Source organism: Tupaia chinensis, unplaced genomic scaffold, assembly GCF_000334495.1.
Source record: "Tupaia chinensis unplaced genomic scaffold, TupChi_1.0 Scaffold000077_1, whole genome shotgun sequence".
In the NCBI taxonomy this organism is placed as follows: domain Eukaryota; kingdom Metazoa; phylum Chordata; class Mammalia; order Scandentia; family Tupaiidae; genus Tupaia; species Tupaia belangeri.
The window spans coordinates 2,996,854-3,021,277 of NW_006159538.1; positions in this window are offsets into that span (position 1 = coordinate 2,996,854).

Below are 24,424 nucleotides of genomic sequence, written 5' to 3' on the forward strand. Positions count from 1 at the left end.
TCTGGTAGAGGGCTTGTGTGATTTTCAAATTGTTTTTGTTCAATTAAACTATTATATTTAATTTGTTGCAAGTTTTTCTTTAAACACTTAGAAGTGTGTTTAAGGTGCCTCTAGGTAGGCAGTGGAACCCAGATTGGAAGTCAGGAGTGTTGGATTCGAGAGTCCATATGGTATGTTCCCTTCCTTCATATGAAAGTCTGAACTTTCTCTGTAGATTTTTCTCTTTAACCGTTTTCCAGGGATTTCTTCTTGGCTAGTGCCTGGGTCATTCCTTTTGGTTCTACTATAGTCAGAAAAATCCTGGACCAGAGACAGGCCAAGTCCTATTTGTTCTGTTTGAATGAATTATTTTACTTATTATTTTCACTTTCCATTTTGACCAGAGAGAGACAGAGAGAAAGACACACAGAGAGAGAAAGTGAGAAAGCAAGACTCCAAGTCTGGGGCTCCAACCCTCTTCAGCCACGTGGGAGTCCAGCGCCCTTACCACTGCACCACCTGCCAGCTCCCAGGTATTGTTTTGTCAAAAGAACCTGATTTGCTCTCTGAAGCGGCTGGGCCTCTCAAACTCCTTTTTCCTCATCATGCAGTGTGGAAGGATCAAAGGGGGCGGGGAGTAAGCACAGTTCTGATGAGTATGGAAATTGGCACCAGCAAAGCTGCAGAGGGGAACACGCAAGCTGGCAGAAAACCCAGGCTCCAGAAGTGTGAGGCATCTCAGGAGCACTTCCGCTGGGCCGCCTACTCCCCCACAGCTCCTCTCCCAAACTCTCTGTGGAGCCAGGGAAACGAGTGCTAGGTGCCAACTGCTGCTCGGGGACCACCAGGTCTCAGGGTGGCTGGGGCCACAGGGCATAGTAGACACTGTAGTGTGTGCCCTTGGCCCTCTCGAAGACCAAGTCTCAGGTGCCATGGCTGCTGAGGCCCTCTCTGGGGATTGTTCTCAGCAGCAGGGCACAGTCCCACCCAAGGTCACATCTCTTCACTGGAGGCACAAAACCTTGGCCCCAACCTGGAAGTGTCACAGCTCCCCATGGGGTCTGCTGAGGCCACTGTCCCTCTGTGCATCCCAGCTTTCCTCCTCTGGTGGTCTGATCTCATAGTCACACGAAATCTACCTAAAACCTGGGTGACTGGAAATAGAAAATGTAGTTCTTCATTCTGTTTTGTTACCAACGTTGTCACATAACCTTAGGCAAGTCCCAGCTTCCGTCTGGGTCTTCAGGGCAAAGTGAGCAGATCTGACCTTAAAGTCGCCTCCAACTTGTATTTCTACTTACACTATCCCTAAATTGGGCTGCAACGTGAGCTCAGAGCAACCATATCTGAGATTTGCTTTCTCCTGAGCAGGGGCTCCTGCATCCCTCATGCCTGTGACTACATCAGGGTAGTTCTCTTATTTCAGAGGACTCATCAATAATGGCCCTTCCAGTCTCAGAACTGTCTTGGCTTGGATGATAAGTACCAGGCTTTGTGAAGGGCAGCAAAGAGTTAAGGCAGCTCCCAGGGTGCCAGACAACAACCTCATCAACAGGCCGTGATTCTGATTAAACAGCTGTGTGCACAGAGCTATAGGATCTGGGGGTGGAGGGGAGGTGAAAAGTGTGGGGGAAGGAGTATTTGTTACTAAACATGTCTGAGGATATATCTGGTGTGTGTGTGTAAGTATGGTTGAGCGAGTGCACACAGGCACACTGTGTGTGTGTGTGTGTGTGTGTATGAATATGACCACAGGAAAATGTGTATGAATAGTAATTAATATATGTATGTGTATGCAAGTATGCATCTCTGAAGATGAATATACAGCCTGCTGAGTGAGTGAAGCATTTGCAAAGTGCTAAGTATTTTAAAATAGTCATGATTGAAACGTATAGTGCGGACACCAGCAGATGGCTGTGCCCGTGTGTGCAGGTCCATGTGGATGAGAAGGGCTGGGAGACACAGGGATGTGTGTTGGCATGTGTGAAACAATAAAGCCACCCAGGACAACCCACCCATTCTACAGACGAGCAAGCTGGGGTTTGTAGGAGTGACCCACCTGAGGTCCCATGGTGCACTGTGAAGCAGGTTGGCTTATTCTCAGCTTCTGCCTTCCCTCTAGCTCTGTGACTTGCAGTAGGGTGGACGGGGTCGAGTTCCCTGTCTCATTGCTGTCAGCCTTGACCATGGGACTTGTTTTGACCAGTGGGATCTGAGAGGAAGTGAAGAGGTACTAGTTAAAAGCCAAGACTTCCAGGGGTGCTTGCATGTGGGTCATCACTGTGAAAACTTGCCCCAGGGAAGACCCTGCTCCCCAAAGGATGAGAGGCCTGTGGAACCCCCTGAATGCAAAGTGCAGCCTGGAGTTAAACCCAGCTGACCTGTAGCCTGACGGCAAGCTGCCCCCTGCATTTCCCAGTCAAATCACAGTTGATCTACATTCATGCACGTGTGATAGAAATGTCCGTGCGAGGCACCGGGATTAGGAAGTGTCTGTGTTGGAAACGGCGGGGCAGTATACCTGGCGGGATGGCTTTGGGTGTAGCCCCGGTACCTGGGTTCCTCAGCTTATCTGGGGTCACTTTAGGAACTGGGTCCCAACCCTGAGCTGATAATTTGACTAATCTGAGTATGGTCTGATATTTAGAATTTCTAACAATGGGAAACCAGCAGATGGCATAATGTTTATGTCACTGGACTCCTACATAGTGGACCATGGTTCAAGTCCCAGACCCAGCAGCTTAAAACCCACACTGGGAACATGTGTTTGCATGCCCTAGATCCTGAGAGGAGAATGTAGAAGAGATTGAGGTGTGGCCATCCCCTTTGGGGGTGATTTCTCACTTTCTGTCTCTTTGTCTCTCTGTGTGTCTCTGGCAAGTGCACAAAATCTCTCTCAAAAAAAAAAAAAAAAAAGAAAGAAAGAAAAAAAGAGAAAAAAGAATTTCTAAAAATGCCCAGATAATCTAAATGTACCCGCAAGTTTTGGGGATCACTGCCCTACAGCACAGGGGGAAGACAGGCAAGCACAGGCTTGATGACATTTAGAAGTCATCAAGTTTGGACTTTATTCTGAAAGGGACATGGAACCAGAGAAGGGTTGTAAGGAAGATAAGGACATGTTTATAGTCATGGTTTTTCTTCTTCTTCTTCTTTTTTTTTAGAGTTTGTTTTGTTTTGTTTTACTATGGGGCATATACACTCAGCAGAGATTCAGAGAGAAAATGAGAAATCACCCCTCCTCAAGGGGAATGGCCACACAGCAAGCCCTTCTCTAATCTCCTGGGATTTTGGGCACACACACACACACACACACACACACACACACACACATGTGCCTGGTGTGTTTCAAGCCTCCAGATCCAGAATTCAAACTGTGGTTGTCCATGTGAGAGTCTAGTGCCTTAACCACCATGCCACCTGCTGACCCTACTGTAGTCATGTTTTACAAGAACCACCCAGGCAAGTCCAGGGCACCTTCATTGGCTGGGCTCCAGGGTTTCCTGGTGACCTCTGCCTGACAAAGGTGGTATTCAGACTCCTCCCCGGGCACTCTCTCTTGCTCAGAAGCCATCATCTCCAGAGCATTCAGTGGCCCACACACTCAGCTGGGCCCTCGGCTGCTGTCTCAGAAGAGGAGAAAGTCAGAGCAGACCTTACCACCTACATAGGAGCCTCCTCCACCATGAAATATTCCTGGACTCCCACGACTTCAGACAAAACAGCTGCTTCCTTCCTCACAGCCCTAAGGCCTGGCCTTTGTTCTCTTCTTGTTTTCATGCAAACTATTGATATCTGAGTCCTTCTCAGCCTTTTGAACTCCCACAATCTGAGATTCCACCCCTCCCAATATCCTTCCCCTAGTGGTGCCAGGCAGGCTGAAGGCACCAGGTAGTATCGGCTGAGTTGGCCTCAATTTCTTTTTCTTTTCTTTTAAAGAATTATTTTAATTTTATTTAGTCATTTATTTTAATTTGAGAGAGGAAAGAGAGAGAGAGAGAAAGAAAGACAGCAAGCCACCAGGTCCAGGACTAAAACCGTGGTCAGCCCTCTGGGAGTGTCCAGCTCCTTAACCACCATGCCACCTGCTGGCCCGTTGGCCTAAATTCCTTACCCATGGGCTGAAGGGACAGCAAGGCCAGTGGGCTGGCTCCAAGCCCTGGAAAGAGTCTCCCACCAGCATTTTATTCTGCTCGTATCCCCCACCCCAAGATTCTCAAGGATGCTCAGCCTTTGCCCTCCCTGGGGGCTCAGAGACAAATACATCTGCTGGAATGTTTTTGCCCTCTCTTATCAGGACAAGGCCTGCTCCACAGGTCCCAGTGCCCTGAGAGGTCAGAAACTTTTTCTTGTTTATGTCTGTGACTTTCCTGAGGCTCTTCACTTCTTGACAATGTCATAGAGCAGGCCTGCTGTCTGGAATATGTCTGGAAAGTGGCCCAGTCCTTTAGGGGCAGGGAAGAGGAGCCATCACTGATGCTGGCGGTGCCTTCCAGGCCAGCCCACGGCCAGTCTGCTTTCTAACGGGAAGGCTGGGGATGAGCATGAGCACAAGACATAGCATTGAGAGTCGAATGGGGCAGGGCAGGCACAAAGGGCCCCGCCCACCTTGATTCTACTAGATTACCTGTAATGACCAGCTCTTAAACACTTAGGTATTGGGCCAGCAGGAGGTATGGTGGTTAAGGTGCTACATTCCCATATGGCTGGCTTTGATTCATGTCCTGGACCTGGCAGCTTGCTTTCTCACTTTCTTTTTCTCTTCCTCTTTGATGACTCTATACCAAGCTAAAAAATACTAATAATAAAATAAAAATAATTCTTAAAAAAAAAGATATTTGGTGGTGGGGTGGGGAGAGAAGAGAGCAAATGGGATAAAAACCTCTCTGCGTCCTTGCTCTGTGCCTGACATGAGAGCAACACATGCTAAGGCCCTGTGGTAGGAACATGCATAGCGCGTTCTAGGCCTGCTCAAAGGCTGGTGTCGCTGGAGTAGACTGGGCAAGAGGAATAGTGTCCGGGCCTGAGGGTCGGAAGGTAGAGGAAGGCAAATCCTCTGAAGCCATGATAAACATTGTGGCTATCACTAATTTTTTCTTTCTTTCTTTCTTTCATGAGTGAGAGAGAGAAAAGTGCACCTCTAACAGGGTCTCAACCCATGATTCCACTCCAGCCCCCACTGACCTGGAGCACTGGCACACGCATGTATAGTGTATTCAGGAAGGTCTCCAGAAGTGAATCTGGACCCTTCCCATTCAGTCCAGCCTTGCATGTCACGTTTTACTGCTTTGTCGTTGTCCAGCCCCTGTGGCTTTTACTTTGAGCAGGCAATTGTATGGCCTGGTTGGCTTTCCTAAAGGAGCATCCTGGCTGCTTTGGGGGGCCACAGGTATCCCTCTGAGCTCCATGGGGGGCCCTTTCTTCTGTCTTGTTTTCACAAGTTCTCTGGCAACCTGCATGCGCCTCTCACGGAGTAAGCATTTAATAATCATTTCTTGAATGTGTTGGCCAGACTCCTGTCCCCAGCACTCACTTAGGCTCTCTGTGAGCGTTGACTGCCACCACGATCAACACTTGTCTAGGAGCATCTTCTCTTGTGAGTTCTGTTCTCCAGATGTCTGATGGCATATGGTACCTCCAACAGCTGGCAAAAGCACAGCTGAATACAAGGCTGTGCACATCTGGTTCACACATGTCCAACCGCGGACTGGATAGGCAGCCAGGTATCCGTGAATGGGCTATAAGCAAGCAGGGGAATGGGGGAGGCCTAAGAGCTAACAAAGGACAGCGAGTCCAAGTGGCTTTCTGGATGGCTTGTGGTCATTCTTTCTGAGTGGGTAGAGTGTCTGTGACATGGCCAACAGACCAGGGCACCTCAGTTCACCCAAAACACAAGATAACTTTATACAGTTAGCAGGACCCTGTTTGCCTGTTTGTTTGAGCCTGTTTCTTTGCCTGTAAAATGGAAGATCTCTGAGCTGGAAGAACTTAAAAATCATTTGGCTGAAGGGCCTCATTGCACAATTGGGGATAAGCGTGGTCTTAGATCTTTCATTTTTCTGGGTCTCAGTTCTTTACAAAATAGGGATGATCCCCACATCTCTTTCTCTCAGTCCCAAACAGAGGGAGGAGGAATTACTTCCCTCTGAAACTCTAGCTAGCTCCATTCTTTGCCTGGGAACAGACCGTGCCTTGCATTTCAGTTGGTTCTGGAAAAACTTCTTTGACTCTTTTTTTTTTTTCTATCTTTCGTATCCTTCCTACTTTTTTTATGAGAAGGTTACCCTCTTGAATAAAAATAGAGACTCTTGGGTGCAATTAATAATTTTGAAGTGTGACATTACTGAAGATATTTCTCCCCCAAGTGGTCTTCAGTTACAGGCATAGGTGAATTTTCAGGGTCCTATTTTCAGCAGTAGAGTAGCCAGTACATTTTAGGGAAATTCTTTAAAAGATAATGCAGCACGCGAAAATCCCAGATGTTTTCTGTGTTCTCATTGTCTCTGAGCTGAGTGGGGAAATAAAGTGTCAATCGGATCCCTCTGGGGAAGTGAAATTTAGACCAAAACACTTCACTTGGCTCTGTCAAGAGTTCCAGAAAGAAGGGTATTTCCTTCCTGAGAAAGGGTACTTACAGTCCAAAGGTGCCTGAAAGAGGAGACCATCTGGGGATAAGAGGAAGGAAGGAAAGGGCTGAGAGGGAGCTTGCATTTTACCACAAACCCTCCTGGAATGTAAATGCCTAGTGGAGTATGACCCAGCAGTCCCACCGCCAGGAATATACCCAAAGGAGCGGAAGTCAGTGCCTCCTAGGGTATCTGCACCCCACTGTGTATTGCAGCACTATTCACAATAGCCAAGAGTTAAAGTCAACCCAAGTGTCCATCAACAAATGAATGGATAAAAAATGTCACATATCTATGTGTGTGTGTGTCTACATACACATGCATATGCACATATATACATACACGATAGAATACTGTTTAGCCATTAAAAAGAACACAGTCCTGCTGTTTGAGGTAAAAGAAGTGAACCTGGGGTTACCATGTCCAGTGAACTATACCAGACACAGATATTCTCTATCATGTGGAAACTGAAAAATAATCTTAGAGAAGTAAAGGGATAAAGAATGAATCCTATGAGACCAGCAGTTGGCATAATGGCTATGTTGCTGGACTCCCATGTAATCGACCACAGTTCAAGTTCTGGACCCGGTGGCTTAAACTCACTCTGGGCACATGTGCGTGCATGCCCAAGATCCCGAGAGGAGAATGGAGGAGAAGGGGTTGTGGCGTGGCCACCCCCCCTGGGGGGTGATTTCTCACTTTCTGTCTCTCTGTCCCTCTCTGTCCTTCTGGCGAGTGCATGTGCCCCATAGCAAACCCCCCCACACACGAAAAAAAAAGAATGACTCCTAGAGGCTGAGAAGGATGGAGGGAGAGGGGATAAAGGGTTGCTGATTCAAGGAAACAAAATTACAAATAGAGAAGACAAAATAATTTCTAATGTTATGAAATAGGGTAGGGTGAATAAAGTTAACAACAACTTCCTATATGTCTCAGAATAACTGAAAAAGAGGATTTTGAATTCTCAGCACACAGTGATGACAAGTGGGCAGATGGTAGATATACTAATTACCCAGGTTTAATCATTACACATTGTATTCTTTCACTGAAAACAAATCACTTTGTACCTCACAAATATGTACAATTATTATGTCAATAAAAAATGTTAGAAAAAAAATAGACCTCCCTGGATTAGCACTTCCTTTAGTCACCCCATTTAATCCTCACAAAAACTCTTGAAGCCAGGTGGTATTTTTTCTGCTTTGTAAATAAGGAAACTGAGACTCAAGGGAGGTGATGAAGTGAAGACATCAGTCCATGCTCATGGCCCTAGTACTTCCTTGGCCTAGCCAGGCAACCTATAGCATGATTATGCCACAAACCCTGGGCCTAAACTGCCACTCGTTTGCCTTGAAGACCTTGGGGAAGTTGCTTCACCTCTCTGTGCCTTGGTTTTCTTATCTAAAATGGGATTTGTAATGGTAGCACCTCACAGGTGTGAGGATTTGGAGAGCTAATGCATGGAGGGGTCAGATGATGGCACAGTGGTAAAATGTAATACTCTATGAGGCAATCCTACATGAGAAGGTTCCTAGTTCAAGTCCAGAGACCTTCCTGAGGAGGATGGACACATGCTTGCCCATGGTCTGGCGCTGACTGAACTCTGGGAGTGAATTGCCATGTCGAGATCCTGTTGAAGGACCTCTCTCTATCTCATGCATGGAAAAATAAATGAACTTGTGAAAAAAGATAATGCACAGAAAACCTCACGTGTGTTAGGTATATGCATGCTGGCACATGGTGAGAGTGACATGACACTAAATTAGCTCTTACATATTCTGATTACCCTGATATGAGCTGCAATGGTGAGCCTAGGAATATGGAGACACAGTGTAATAATCCTTGCTGATTACTCAGGGCTCTTCAGTTTCATTTCTCCATCCAAGCCACTTCTAAGTCTTTGCTGTTATTTCCTCCTCGTTTCTACTCCAGTCCTTTATGATCTGTGGTCTTGCCTCCCTGTCTTTCACTCCTTCCCTGTACTTTCTTAATACTCAACATGAACTTGGAAAAACCATTGTTAATTCGACCACCACTTTTGTCACTTAACATCCACATTGATTAGTAAAAGATTTGTAAGATGTCAAAGGCTAGGTTTCTCCATCTGTGAAACGGTAGTAAGAACTGCATTTCTCAGATGACTGCTGTGGTAATTAAATGTCATTAATAGATGCCAAGGTCTTCAATGACTAGCTGCTGGTTCAGTTTTAGCTTTTATTACTATTTTTGATTTCCTTTTCTAATTTCTACTCATTATTTTCAGATCCAGCTAAAATTCTACATTCTACTTTTATTTTCTCTGTAGCTTTCCCAGAATTAAACTTCTTTCTCCTTTGAACTCCCTGTTGCAGCACCCATCAGAGATGGAGGGGCTTTTTGGTCTACTTTCTACTTCCTGAAGAGCAGGGACCAGATCTTGTCAATCTGCAATGAGAATGGCTTTCTCTGTGAGACTTGGATCAAACTAGAGGTGTTTTCCTTGTCTTCTGGGTACAATGGTCCTAGATCTTCTGTTTTAAAAAAAGGTAATAGATCAGAGATGATTTAGGCAATCTTCCTATTCTACTGAGGAGGCCATGGAGATCTGGCAATAAAAAAATGAATCTCCTAAAGTTACAAAACCACACAGAATCAGCATGGTATATAAGAAAGAGCAGGGGATGTGAAATCAGAGAACAAATACTCAAATTTCAGCTCCTCTACTAACCACTCTGAGTTTGGGCATATCATTTAACCTATCTGGACCTTGGCTTCCACTTCTGTAGAGTGGAGGTAAGAATACATGCCTTACAGGCTGTCATATTTCATGAGAAGACAGAGATTTTTATGGCATAGGATGAGTTAACTATTATTATTCCATAGCATCGTTATACACTAGATAAGATCATTTTTCTTCCACTGTGCCTGGGTAACTTGCTTTTCTCTGAACAGCTGGATTTCAATAATGCCCTTCATGGATTTTTAGAGCCTATTTCTATCCATAACCCTGGTGGTCAGCTAGACTTAAAACCCAATCCCAGCTCAGTCTATGGAATTACAGTGTACAATGCAAAGACAGTGCTGGTTCTAGGCAATGCCATGTCGACACCCATCTGATTTGGGTCTCTTTTTCAGAGAGGATGACATACTCCTGTGTGACATATTTCATGTCTTTAAAAACAAACAAAAGATGTCTTTTCTGGATATTCTAGCAACACTAATAGCAGTCCCTATGCCACGGCCACAGTAGAGGCCAAGGTAAATGCTCTCTTGGAAGAGGTATGTGTCCAAACTCCTTATTGTCACTGCTTGACTGGAAAACCATGTGATTCTGGCTCAAAGAAAATCTCAACACGCAACTCCTTTTCTTTTCTTGAGTGTCAAAGATGTATGTACCTCCTCACTCGTCAACCTCCCTGACACCAAGATCTACACTGAGGGAAGGTGTTGATCATAGGTGGCCTTATCTAAACCACCTGGGACCCTTCCCTCAGCAAAGGCAGAATTGGCCATCTAAACTGGCAGGGCTCAGGTATCTCAGAGTTGAAATGACAGCCCCGATACCTTTGGCAAGTTCCAGAATCTATACTTCATTCTTCATAATCTGAGAGATGCTGAGAGAGAAACCTGGATTTGCTTGCTCTCTCTTTCTCCTTTAACTTGCCAGAGGGGATGTCCATTCTCCAGAGACAGAGAGAGTAATAAAGTACCCTCCATGGGGAAATTGTCATGCTGCAATCCTTTTTCCTCCATTTCTCTCTCCTTTCAGAATTTTGAGCATGCACATACATTCTCAAGCCACTGGGTCCAGGACTCAAGCCACACGGTCGGCTATGTGGGATCCAACCACTTTAACCACCATGCCACAGGCTGGCTCTGGATTTGCTTTCAATGATATTATTCATTGAATAAATATCATCCTTCAATGCTATTATTCAAAGGATAAATAATTTCAATGAACATTTCTGAGTGGCAGCCATAAAAGTGATCCACTGGGCATAGTTCGTTTATCCCACAGAAGGTCCAGACTCTCTGTTGAGCATCCATCCATGTTCAGAGATTGATTTACGACTGTATTGGTAAGGAGACATTGGCTGCAATAAAACAAAACAAAATAAAACAAAATAAAACAAACAAAAAAGACCTCTGGCTGATGTAAGTATATGGGAATTTACTGGGAAGACAATAGGAGGTCAATGAATCAATGGTAAAGTTGGAGAAGCAAGTTTGAAAATGGACCAAATAGTGCAGAATTTGGAATTATAGGGCATAATTTTTATAGCAGAAGTCAGATCAGGGAGCTGGGAGGATAAATGCCTTTTGATCACTTCTTTCATCTTTGTGATATTTACCCCAGAATCAAACTCCTCAGTGAGAGTATCACTGGCTAACCTTGGACAGGTATCTGCCCTTGGGTTTGGCAGAGAAGCCCTTAGGGACCTCTGTGGCTTCAGTGGTGGGAGAGGAAGCATCTGGATTTACCATTCTACCAAGATTGCAAATAGTAGGGGGAAAGTTGTTTATCTTAAAAATGGAGATCTGTTTGGAATGGGGAATGGAGCCAAACAAACAACTTGTTTTCATAATATAGAATGTGTGTGGGTGTGTACATGTGTGCACCTGTGGTTTGCGATAGCTATCATTCAACACACATTTTGAACATCTGCTCTATGCCAGGCATGTACTAGTTCACATACCTGAACTTGAACATGCGTTGTTGAAAAAACTAGCAGGAGCGAGGGACACTGTAGTAGGTATAGCACAGTACAGTAACACACATGTGTACATAATGCTGTGTAGACACACCTGTGCTGTGCAGACATACCTCTGCCCTTCCCACCGTGGTCCAGCAGGACTTCCCAGAAGAAATGACAGAAGTCAGATCTTTAGAACAATGGAAATAGAAATGGGTTGTTTATGACAGCCCTGCATGGTCCTCTCCCTGCAGAGTCAATCTAGGTCTCCCCTGAGATCACTGAATCTCAGTTCTTACCTTCCATTGAGGCCCAGACCTCTCAACTGGCTTCAACGAAGAAGTGAGCAGAAGCAGGGATGGTATTTCGCATCTCTGACCCCATCCTGCAGATATATGTCTTGCCTCCATAGCAGTAAAAACTTAAAAAAAAAAAAAAAAACTTTGAAAGAGGTGATATTAAGAACAGATAAGAAGCAATGTAAGGCACGGGGCCTGCAGAGACAACCTCATTCTCTGGTCCCTGGCCCTGTGGAGGCACCTCAGAGCATTTGGCCCCACTGGGGATGTTTGAAAGAAACTGGCTTGGCCCTGCGTTGGCACACACCCTCCCCTTTCTGTGCTCTCTTCCTGTGTTATGACAGACGCCGCTCTGATATCCTTGGTACCCAGCTCGCAAAGAAGAAAACAGATCACCCATCTCTAGGTAATTATAGAGCAACTGAAAGGCCATTTAGCTACTGTGTGATAAGCAATAGAGTATTTTAATAATAACCAATTACCATACATTATAGTATATCATTTGGCATTTGATGATCTACTGGGGTCTCACCTGTTCTTTCCCTTATGGAGCATTTCATGGCTGTTTGCACCTTCCCCAACTTAAGTTGTGTCAATTTCTAATTGAAGCACTATTTTTAGGAAAGAGTTAGGAAAAGTTTGTAGAGGTGGTGCAAATTATATCATGCCAAGCAGAAGGACGTACTCTGCCAAGTGTCTTCTCTGACAGCTCTGTCATTACATTGCCCTCAGCAGGATGGAGAGTGAGATTTGTTTTATGCTCTGTGTTAGCCTCTCAACATTAAGGCACGTGTAGACCTGGAGGCCTGCTGTCCTGGCAGACATGTGGGCAATCCACACAGACATCCACTCTTCTACTGACCGTTCCTGATGAGATGCATTCTTGCTGTCTGTTGAGCATGAAGTCATAGAAGTATGCATTCTGCTAGTCTTCCACGCTGCTAGACCCTGGAGCCAGGTTACTGAACACAGGGCCTATTCTTTTAATCTCACTACAGATTAGTATTTGATAAGGTGGAGTGGACAAAGCTGGATAAAGCTGGCACAAGCACAGGGAGATCATAGATGTAGGACTAATAGGTAACTGCAGATCTTAGGTCCAACCCTTTCATTCTGTTGAAAAGAAAATTGAAATTCAGAGATGAGAATTGGCTTGGATGGCTCACTTAGGTCAAATAATTTAGCCAAAATTGGACCTTGGACTTCCACTCAATGGCATCAGTTCCTCTGACTTGCCCCTGTTGGGATCTCTCTTCCTTTTGGGGCCTCACTGTGATGTGACCCTCTGCTAGGACCGTACCTCTGGGAATCTTTCTGGCTGAGAGTCTCTACAGTCTGGTGAGTAAGGCTATTAGGTCTCCTGGTCCCCTTCTATCTCAGCCTGTGACTCCACATTTCAGCTTCCCTTCCTTCCTCTAATTGTCCTCTCCAGCTCATGAACCTCTCCTTCTTTGGGACCCATTGCCAACTCTGCTTCATATTCAACTCCCTTAGTGCCAATTTTTTCCACAAGAGTCACATGATACTAATTACAGGTCAGCTCCAAACAAGAGTTGGGGGGCAGTCCCATCCTCAGTTTGTGGTACTTTAAGTAGCTACTGGAAACATGAAGTAACTTAGCATGGCCACTCTGACTATGCCTGACATGACCTCAGGGCCCAGCATGACCTAGTTACCCTTCTGGTTAACTCTGCTGACTTACTGACCATTTCACTCCAGTCTGAGAGTGGGTGTTGATCCCTGCACCCATTTCCTATGTTGCTTCCTGTCAAGTCAAAGTGTATTTCTGTATCTCTGAGCCCACCCTATGGGAGGCTCTGGAGTCTGGAAAATAAAGTGTCACAAACAACAATATGGAAGTCCCTCAATCCTCCAGAAGTATGGATTAACTGATTCCTGTGATTTGGATAGGGTGACACAGTGATGAAAATGTCAGAGTGCCTGCCCTCACGGAGCTGACAGTGTAAGGTCCATCATAGACAAACAAACAATCACAATCATGGGGGCAAGTTTGTTAAGGGGCCTTCCTAGTTGCTAAGAGGAAACAGCAAGGGCATTTAAACTTGGCCTAACCATTAGGAATGAGGCAGAGCTGGCTAAAATGGCACCCGTATTAAATTGCAATGTCTAAGCTGAAAAAGAAGCAGTTCTCTAGGCAACAGGAGTAGATGTGAATGCTCATGGTGGGACTATGGGGTGAGGGGTGAAGAGCATTTCTGAGTAAAGGAATCCATAGGTACCTGATATAATAGGATGAGAGGAAACCTACTGAGATGTGGATCAAAAGTTGTGTTGTGTTGATGAAACAAAGATTACAAGAGCGAGGTGACTGACGTGGCTGAAGATGAGAGTTGGGGGTTTATCCTACAGCCTTGGGGAGCCGCCAAAAGATTTTAAGCAGAAAAATGACAAGGTTAGCTTTTCAACTTAGATTATGAAGCAAGTGTGACAACAGGGATGTGGGTAAATGCTAGGGGAAAATCAGGGGGTGATTCATTTTCCATGGTTTGGGGGTCATGCCAGAAATTAATCCTTAGGAATAAAGGCTCTTCCTCTGGATGCATTCTGATCAAGAATCAAGATCTCCCTTGCGCCTGACCTTCAGCCTCTGGCTGAACAATGAACAGCTTTCAAACCCATTGTGGAACCTACTCCCTGCTGCGCTGCTAACTCCTGTGACTGAGGTCAGCTTGGACGCTGTTCTGGCCTGTTCATAAGATACCCTCTCCCCATTGTCACCAGGTTGGCTCCACAAAGCACATTCAGGTTTCAGGTCCTCAAACTGCTTCATTCCACATCACTTGATCCCTGAGGGCTGATGCACTAGCTTAAACTGTAACTGGTTTAAGAAGGTCAGACGTGGGACCAGCAGTTAGTGTAATGGCTATGTCACTGGACTCCCATGTAGTAGACCGCAGTTCACATCCTGGACCCGGTGGCTTAAAGCTCATGCTGGGTGTGTGTGCATGCGTGCCCAGGATCCCGAGAGGAGAATGGAGGAGAAGGGATTGTGGTGTGGCCATACCCCCTGGGGGGGTGATTTCTCGCTTTCTGTCTCTCTGTCTCTCTCTTTCTGTCTGGAGAGCACACACGCCCTATAGTGAAAACCTCTCCAAAAAAAAAAAAGAAAAAAAGGTCAGATGTATGACAGGAACACAGGAATAATTCCTTAAAGAGACATCTCTCTCACCTCACCCTTCAAAGATTCTAACTTAGTAGCTATGGTGACTTTGAACAACCTTTTTAGCCCCACTGCCCTTGATTCCCCCATCTGTAAATGGGTGTAATAAGATCTACTCCATAAGTTTGTTGTAATGGTTCAAGGACTTAACACCTATAAAGCTTATTAAAGTCCTGGTGCATAGGAACATTGGACATTACTTTTACTAAGAGAGGTTCCTTCCTCCTGGAGTAAACTGAAACAGTATCCCGAGAGGTAATGCAGAAAGAGAGAGGGTTGGGGTCAGTGAGTGAGAGAAGGGGGAAATGAGTAGAATTCCCCTCAAATGAACAAGAACACAAAATACCTCTATAATTAAGTAAAATGTTTAACAGGAAGTGCTTCCATAGGATAGGGCAGTTGCTCAATTGGTCCATTACTGTTGGCATCTCAATTTTGCAGAATCCTCAGTTCCCTTCCTGTGAATGTTTGGAGCAGAAGAGAAAGCATGGCCTTGGATAAAGGCCAGAGTTTGAAAACTGACTCTGCTCCACCCTGGCTATGTGACCTTGGGAAGCTCACTCAAATTTTATCAGTTTCAGATTTTTCACCTGTAATGTTGGCCCATCCCACTACCTTGGAAGTCTAGAAATCAGAAAGGAGGGTCTTTCTAAATAGCTTGGCATGACGTAGTGGTAAGTTCTCTTAGATCTCACATCTACCAAAACACTCAAGAGAAATGTCCTACAAGCAAAAGGAAGACTCAAATGCTAAAGCAGAGACTTGATCAGAGATGAGCCCTCAGGAAGTACGATTTAAGAGAGAGCACTGAGGATCCCTTTGGTACTCCCCCTTGAAGGACTGGAGTGCTGTCACACCCAGGGCCAAGCCCTTCCTGGGACTGTGAGGGTCAGAGGAACTCAGAGGAGAAACACAGACCTCCTTCAATGCTCTATATCCTGCAGCCCCAAGCTGGGCTGTCAGCCCAGGAGTCATTAGCAGGTGGCAGGGCCGAACATGGGGCCATCAGTCAGAGGAGAATGTGGGCTGCAGTTCCTGGGATGCAATGGTGCCCTGAGGAGCCATTGGCAGTAATGATGATGGCTATTTAAGCAAATGAACTGTTAATGACCAGGCAGAGGTGAGCTGCCTCCCAGACCAGCTGGAGCCCAGAGTTGGCAAAGGAAGATGAGGTAGGAACAAGGAGAGAGTGAAGAAGAGACTTCATTACTTCTTCTTGGAAATTGATTCCCCTAGGGAGTCTTGCTTGGCTATATCTGCTGTCCCCTACCCCAGGACTTACCATCTTTTCTCTGAAATATTGCCAACAAGCTCCTGACTGCCCTGCTCAGCTAAATCTTACCGCACTCCCATCTTTCTTGATCAGTCCTTCCTGTCACATTGCAGAAAGGAATCTTGTTGGAAGGTCGCATCAGCAGGGAAAAGAACAGCAGGGATGTTGGCTGGCTGGTGTAGGTCTCAAGGACCTTGGGGCTGGGGATTGAGTGACTTGGGGAGATGAAAATAGTCATGTTAACCACATCGACAATCTGCTACAACTGTGGGGGAGTGTCATATATATATGCCAGACATTGTTCTAAACTCTTAGTTGACATTGTTTAACATATTACCTACACAGTCCTTGAAGTGAAGATTGAAGCTCCCATTTTACAGAAGAGAGAACTGAGGCTCAGAGATGAAATGACTTGCCCAAAGATTAGGGAGCCTAAAGTTGGTACAAAGCTGTGTTTAAGAGTCAGCAGAGAAAGTAAAGCTGTAAGATTTCAAAATGCCAGCCTTTCATCACCCCTCTCACAAGGTAGGGAGAGTACACTCGTGCCCTTTAGATCCACGAGTCTGAAGAACAGCTGGCAGAAGGCCTCACTGTGCTGGAGGGGGATGCACTTGTTCTGGACTCTGCATCTCTATCCTCTCACTTTGCCCCTTTCCATTGGGCCCATTCAAATGCACAATGGTGAAAAAAATGTGTTATCTGATAAATTAAAAAAGAAAAAAGTTCTGCCTAAGGGACCTCATCTTTACTGTATGACTTTGGGCAAATTATTTAACCCCTCTGAAGCTGTTTTCTCCTTTGTAAAATGGGGTTATAATTATTTTGTCATTTGTAAGTAAGTAAATAAACAGACAAAAACAACCTGAGAATCCATTCAGAAGTAGATAGCTTTCTATTTCCTGACTCTGATTCCTGATAGCAAGGTGAACTTAGTAACTCCTTTAACACTCTGTTTTCTTTTCTTTTCTCTCCCCTGTTTCCTTTATTTATTTCTTCCATGAGATAGAAAGATCCCCAACAGGGTCTTTACACCAGCATTCATCCCCCGGCTTCCACCAACCCTGGATCATGGGCACACACTCACTGGATGTGTTCAGGGAGCCCCCTGGATATAAAACTGGAAACTTCCCATGTGGGTCTGCCTCACAGAATGGTGCATTACTGCTGCACCACTGTCTGCACCCCCCCAACCCTCTGTTTACAAATGTGCAGAAATGAAACAATTTTTCCTACCTGGAAGGATAATTTTAAAGATTAGTGAGATGAATAAAATACTCAGCATCTCATCCATCATCAAAAACAGTAACTGCACTTCATTTTTTTATCAATTAGGTGTATATAATGCCTGACCCAATCACTGGGCCCCACAGTAAGATCGCCTCTCCCATGTTTTCTCTTCTCATCTTTGAGAAACTTACTTTGTACCTTCTCCAAGAAGCTTTCTCCTGTTATCTACGACCTTGTATCTCTTCTGAATCTGAAATTTCTTTCAGCCCATTAGTAATTAATTAAAACTATCTTGTATTGTCCACTGATACCTCATTTGTTGGTTAGCCCTGCAGCTTCTTAGAAGATTTTATTTGGCTGAATGAATTTGGACCCATAACTTTGCTTCTCAGAGCCTCAGTGTCCTCATAAACAGATGGAAGTTTGGACCTAGGCCTGTCTTCAGTCTCTAAACCACAGCATCTTCCATCAAGGACCTCGGTCTACCCATGAGCACAGCCCACACCTGCTCTCTTCCCACTCTTTGCACCTGTAACCTGCTCTTCTCAAATACACTTACCTCCATATCCCAGGCTCATTTCAAATGCCACTGCTTTCATTGATCCTTACAGAGGTGATTTCCCTTTTGCAGTTCCAGCATCCTTAGTTTTACCCGTATAGATCTGCCTGGACTTCACCGCAATGTCATCCCTCCTATGGGACCCAAAGTCTCCATCTCGCATTTCCATCTTGTATCCATCCATGTCTCCTGCAGCACTAACACTCAAAGTCTTGGTCAATGAGCACCCCTGAATCTTAGAGCCTGTTTCTGAGGACTACGAAGGACCCAAGGATGTACTGTCAACCCTTAGCAAGGAACTTACATCCGAGTCAGTTATCTGCTCAAAGGAGACAAGTCTGAATGGGGATGCTTGGGTATCATTTTTAAGGGGATGGAAACCTACCCCCTTGCACCCCATCTTTCTCTGTTTCCTGGATGCCCTTTCTATAGCAAGGTTATCTTCATTTCTCCCCGTTTCTGTTGACACCTGTGCTAGGAGCTCTAGACCAGAGCAAATTCCTTGACTCCAGGTGCTCTATTTTTCTTCTGCTGTAACTGGCATCTGTTCAGGTGGATGAGTGAATATTTATGAGATCTCACTTTAATTGTTTTCTACTGAAACGTGCCCATTGCTGAAACCAGACCTTGTTGGTCATTTATCAGGTCAGCTAAGTGAAAGGGGGACTGTGTAAAGACGAGAGTTCAGGCAGGTCCAGGACATTTTGGCTGCAGAAAGAAGTCACACCAAAGAAAAATGAGTCCCTGGATGGTCATTTGGAACTGATGGATTAAGAGATAAGCACCAGAGTTGTGATCTCAACACACAGAATCACTGGACCAGCCATTCTCATAATTAGATACAAGTGGCAAGCTTTTAGTGTGTGTGTGTGTGTGTGTGTGTGTGTGTGTGTGTTTAACTTTCAAAAGTGCATGGAAGAAAAGCCATTGGAAGGGTAATTGTCATTTTTTAAAAAGAGGTTTTGGAAAAGAAGTAAGCAACCTTTATTAAGTGCCTAGTATATGTTATACACTTAAAGTAAATTGGTAATTTCCTAATTTATTTATATTTTTGTATATAATTTATATATATATTTAAAAAAGACTCTTGGAGTTGGAACTTGGGTGAGAGAATAAAACTCACCTACTCCTTTTGTCTCTCTCCCTCAACCTTCCACCAAATCAGTCCTTGAAGCCCATGAAGTGCCTTTCAAAAACATTGCTCAGTCCAGATCGTAACTTTTCAATGGTACCACTATTTTCCCATTTTACAAATGTGTTAAATGAGACTCCGAGGTATCTCATGCTGAGAAGTAGAGAACTCAAGCTTAGAACTCAAATGTCATTAACCTTATTCATGGTAGAATCAGGATTTAATTTCAAACTTTCCATTCTATACTCACAAACTTATACCAAATAAGAATTTAGTCTACTGGGACCAGCAGTTGGCATAATGGCTATGTCACCGGACTCCCATGTAGTCGACTGCAGTTCAAGTCCCCAACCTGGTGGCTTAAACTCACTCTGGGTGCATGTGTGTGTGTGCCCAAGATCCCAAGAAGAAAATGGAGAAGGGATTGCGGTATGGCCATCCCCCCTGGGGGGGGTGATTTCTCGCTTTCTGTCTCTCTGTCTCTCTCTGTCTTTCTGGCTAGTGCACACGCCCTATAGGAAAAACCTCTCAAAAAAACCCCCACAAAGTTAGTATACTATATATTGAATATTATATCAACATTATGTATAATTTCTTACATATATACATCTGTATATACATATATGTATCTGTACACATGCATACTTTCATCCTACAGCTTCGCTGCTTTGAACGCATGTAACGATATCCCCTTTATCTTGGGCCCGTGGTGGTTTATATCATAGGCTAGCATTACTCTCAGCCTGCTAGATACATGTAAAGATAATCCTGAAGAAAACAGAGGCTCAGAAGTGATGTTTTCTAAATACTAAGAAAGAAGAGAGTCTGAGTGTGGGAGGCTGTGTGCAGACCACAGAGGGCAAGGGGTCAGGAGTGGAAAGATGGAAGTCATAATTCATCTCTGTGGATGCCCTCTTGTTGTGAAGCCTTTGACAAAGTATTTCCCCATCGTACAACTGGGTTTTCGCACCTGGGAAATGGAATGAGTGTCTGATGGGCAGGGGAGCGATTGTATGTGTTTGCGTGTGTGGTGAAGGAATAGAGGGAGATGGTAGGTGATATTTGAAAATTATATTACATCAAACTGTTAAAAAATATATATGTATTCAAAATATATCTGGGAATTGAGTATAATGGAAAAACAATGCATGAATTTCAACATTTTTTGACCCAAGATAGACCTGTAATTTAGTTCCACTTTTCCATGACTTCTTGAAATTACCTTGTATGGGGCCAGCAGGTGGTGTGGTAGTTAAGGGCGCTGGACTCCCACATGGCTAACCATGGTTCAATTCCCAGACCTGGCAGCTTGCTTTCTCACTTCCTCTCTCTCTCTCTCCCTCTCTCCCCTTCTCTAGTCAAATTAAAATAAACAAATAAAGTTAAATAAAATAATTCTTAAAAAGAAAAGAAATTACCTTGTATATCTCCCCTAAGGAAATATGTATCTATTGGGTAGTAACCCCACCTTGACCAGAATTACAGATTCATTCATGATTTGTTAACTGTGAAGAGGAGAGAATGGGGCGGAGGATAAGGATGCACAAGGGACACCAATCAGCAGAGGTTCAACACCACATGCATCTCAGAGCCACCAGGTCCACCCCTGCCACACTGAGACTGTTTGTTCCTAAGGCAGACTGCCTGCTCTCGGAAGCCACATCTTCATGACCCAATCTCATCAGTGTCTAGCAGAGTAAGAATTTGTGCAAGGCACCTTCATCATTTTCTTAGAGGTCAATGCACCTTCGTTCTTTTTTGTTTGCTCCTTTGTTTCTCTTTTTGTGGTGGCTTCTGTTGCCCACTGCCATGATCTGCTGTGTGCTGCTATGACAGAATACTTGATACTGGGTAATTTATAAATGATAGGATGTATTTCTCACACTTCTAGAGGCTGAAAGTCCAAAATCAAGGTGCTGGCCTCTGGCGTTGGCCTTCTCACTGTGTCTTCATATGGCAGAAGAGCAGAAGAGAACAAACCCACTCCCATGAGCTCTTTCCATAGCAGCATTAATCTGTTCATAAGGAGCTCTGCCCCATGATCTAACACCTTCCCACACTGCTGCACTGGGGACCAGGTTTCCAACACATTAATTTTGGGGTATACATTCAAACCCTAGCGCCCCTTCTCTTAGATTTACAAAGGTCAAGCCGCCACCCTATACCTAAACCACTGGTAGGTCCTATCATCTTATAGCATCATCATTTCCTGGACAGAACGGGCTTCTGCATCTGATCATGCTTGCACTGGACAAACTGTTTCCTTCCCAGAACTTACTTTTATCCTCTTTTGTAACTGAGCCAGGCTGAGAATAAACCTCTCACCTAAACTGCTTGATCTTGGATTACTCTTTGAGATCAAAATGTTTCCTAGAATTACATAAAATAGATTGGGATTAACATGTGGTGTTTAACTGAATCGCCTCAGGCTCTTGGCTTCTCTTCACCACTTGAGTTGCCAAAATAAATTCCCACCCACAAACGTCCTGGGTCCGTCTGGCTTGCTTAGAGTAAAAACATAGAGACAGAGGAGCTGTTGCATAGCAGATTCTCTCGGTCACAGAAAAAGCCCTGAAGCTCTTCCATCAAGGCAACCCTTGCTCTCCCCACCTCTCCCCACCCCCCCTCCCCATACACACCCCAGTGGTAGAGTTCCTTTTCTTTTAGTTCTAACCAAAGGCTTAGAGCCAAAGTGTTGTCACCTTCCTCTGTGGGAGAGAGCTTGAACTGTCTAGGATCTCCATGGTCTTTTACTTAGGCAACCAGGTAGTTCATTCAGTTGATATTCAATAAATAGCTCAGTAAGCAAACATGCTACTTATTTCAGTACTTACATTTAGCATGGTGCTAGACTGTAGGGATTCTGTGGTGAGAGAGGTGACTTGTTCCCTACCCTTGGTTTATACTATAGCAGTCTGGCTTCCTTCCTGTACAAGGTCATCGCTTTGTCTGCACAGAGAGAATCATGGAGGAAAATACCCAGTTACTTAACCCAAGAGAGGGTTTCAGATGCAAGCTTGTCTAACATTTTGTGAAGTTCCATGTGACAGAGTCTGGGCTATAGGCAATTTCACATGTGTTCAGAATACTCAGTAAATGTCTGTGGAATTGGGGTGTTTGCTACCAGCATCACAGCTGTGAAAGAGATATCATTTGCCCCAGTTTGGATTTAACATAGGGTGCAGAAACTCTCTAGGGATATTAAGTAGTAGAGCCTCCTAAAGTGACAACTATTACCACTCTGACCACTCCGTCACTATGAATGCTACTCACACTACTACTACTACTAACACAGGTTAGCATCCCTAATCGGGAAGTCTGAAATTTGAAATGTTCCAAAATCCAAAACTTTCTGAGCATGAATGACGCAAGTAGAAAATTCCACACCTGATTTTATGCGATGGTTGCAATCAAAACACTACAATACAAAAATGGATATAAAATTACCTTAAGGTTATAAAGGTGCAGATGAAATGTAAGTAAATTTCATCTAAAGACGTAGGTCCCATTCCCAAGATACCTCTTTCAATATATGCAAATATTTTAAAATTCGAAATAATCCCAAATCTAAAATACTTCTGGTCTGAAGCATTTCAAGTAAGGGATACTCAGCCTGTATTCCTACAGTACCAATACTGTTACTAGCTTTCACATTACTGTTACTGCAATACCATCGCTAGTTCTATTACTGCCACTACTCCCATTATGACTGCTACAACTACCTGCTCACTTCTACTTCCCTGCTACTATTATCATTACTAGTGCTACTACTATGGTAGCTAAAAGTTACTGATTTAAAACTTATTGGGCTTTCAGACAACCATGCTAATATGGTAAATGCATTAATTGATCTCAATGTTCCAGTAACTCTATCAGTTAGAGATTATTGTCTGCCATTACAGAAAAGACAATGAGAATGAACTACTAGAAGTAACAAAATTAGGCTCCAACTCCAGGCAGCCTGGAGCCATAAACACCTCCTGATACTTCCTCTCTAGATCTGTTTCTAGGATTCACATCAGTCTGATTCCTAAGTCATGCTATTAACTCTAGGACTTGTAACTGCCCTGGAATCCATGAGGCATGCAGGTATAGGTGACTGATATGGCTGCAGGGATCACTCCTGGTATGACTGCAGGGATCATTCCTCTCAGTAGGAACATTCTAGAACAAGGACAGGTGAGCATGAGGTCAGGTGGAGGAAGTAGCCTCTGGCATAAAAGGGAGGCATCAAAGCCTCCATGGAAGAGAACCAAAGCCCACTGTGAGTCTCAGTATTTCCATTATTTCATAGGAGGGGCTCATCACTTCGGACTTGTGGAGGACCAGGAATGTTCATCTTTGTATCCCTCACAGAATCTATTTAATAGTTCAATTCAGGACTTATAGTAGAGGCCAAAAATGTGGAAAGAGGAAGGGGAAGAGTAGAGGAAGGGATTGAAAGAGAGAGTATGGACAGAAGGAAGGTAAGAGACAGGTGTTGAGTATGACATACCTCTTAAGTTTTCTAAGTCTAGCTCACAAATCATGTAAACATCAGCCCCCAATATGGAGACCAAACTGATCTCATCTTTATCATAGTTTTGGTTCATTACCATAGCCTTAGAGGCTGAAGGAAGACAATCTCTCAGGACCTCTTATTAACCAGGGAGCTGTAGGAAGTCACTATAAAGAAACAAAGCGGCCATTGGTGTAGGAAAAACACACGAACTTTCAAGTTCAAGGACTTACATTCCAGTTCCTGCAGGTCATAGTTTTGAGTTTATCTTTTGACCTCCCTGCACCTCGGCTTCCCTCTCCATAAAATGGGAATCCTACCACCTCCTTTCAGCGAGTGTTGGGAAAGTGCAAATAAAAACACAAAACATGTGGATATGTTTTGTGCACGACAGCATGTCATAGATGTTATTTGTTATCCAGAGCAGAGAGTTCATATCGAGGCAATTATCTTCAATATTTGTGTTTTCTTCTTGCTCACAGCAGTCCTTCTTTGGTGGTATGGGTCACTCTGCCCTCAGGAGTCTGGTATTGGGGCTCACATTAGCTCTCTTCAATATCTATCTCCACATGCCTCCCTATGGTGGTGTCTAATGAGGAAGTCAACCTATGATGCATTTTGTGTAATGTCTGGAATTCAATTCAGTTGACCAAGAAGGAGAAAGGAAGAAGAAGGAGGAGACACAGTGCAGCAAAAGGCTCCTGGGAAGCCAGTCACTCTAGAATGGTTCTTTCTAAGCTTTGCAGGGGCCTCACCACCGAGGAAAATGCCGGAAAAATGCTGGCTAATTTCAGAGGCTCCACGTTGGTGGGCCAACATCCCAGGGAGAATGAGCAATTATGATTTCCATCTAAGCAACATATGCTGTTTGCTGGCCTCTTTCGAACAGCTGTAGGTTAGATGCTGTTAAGATTGGTCTCCTTCTCTCTTCCATATTTCAGAATTCAAATTAAACTAAAATAACAGCACCTGCTGAA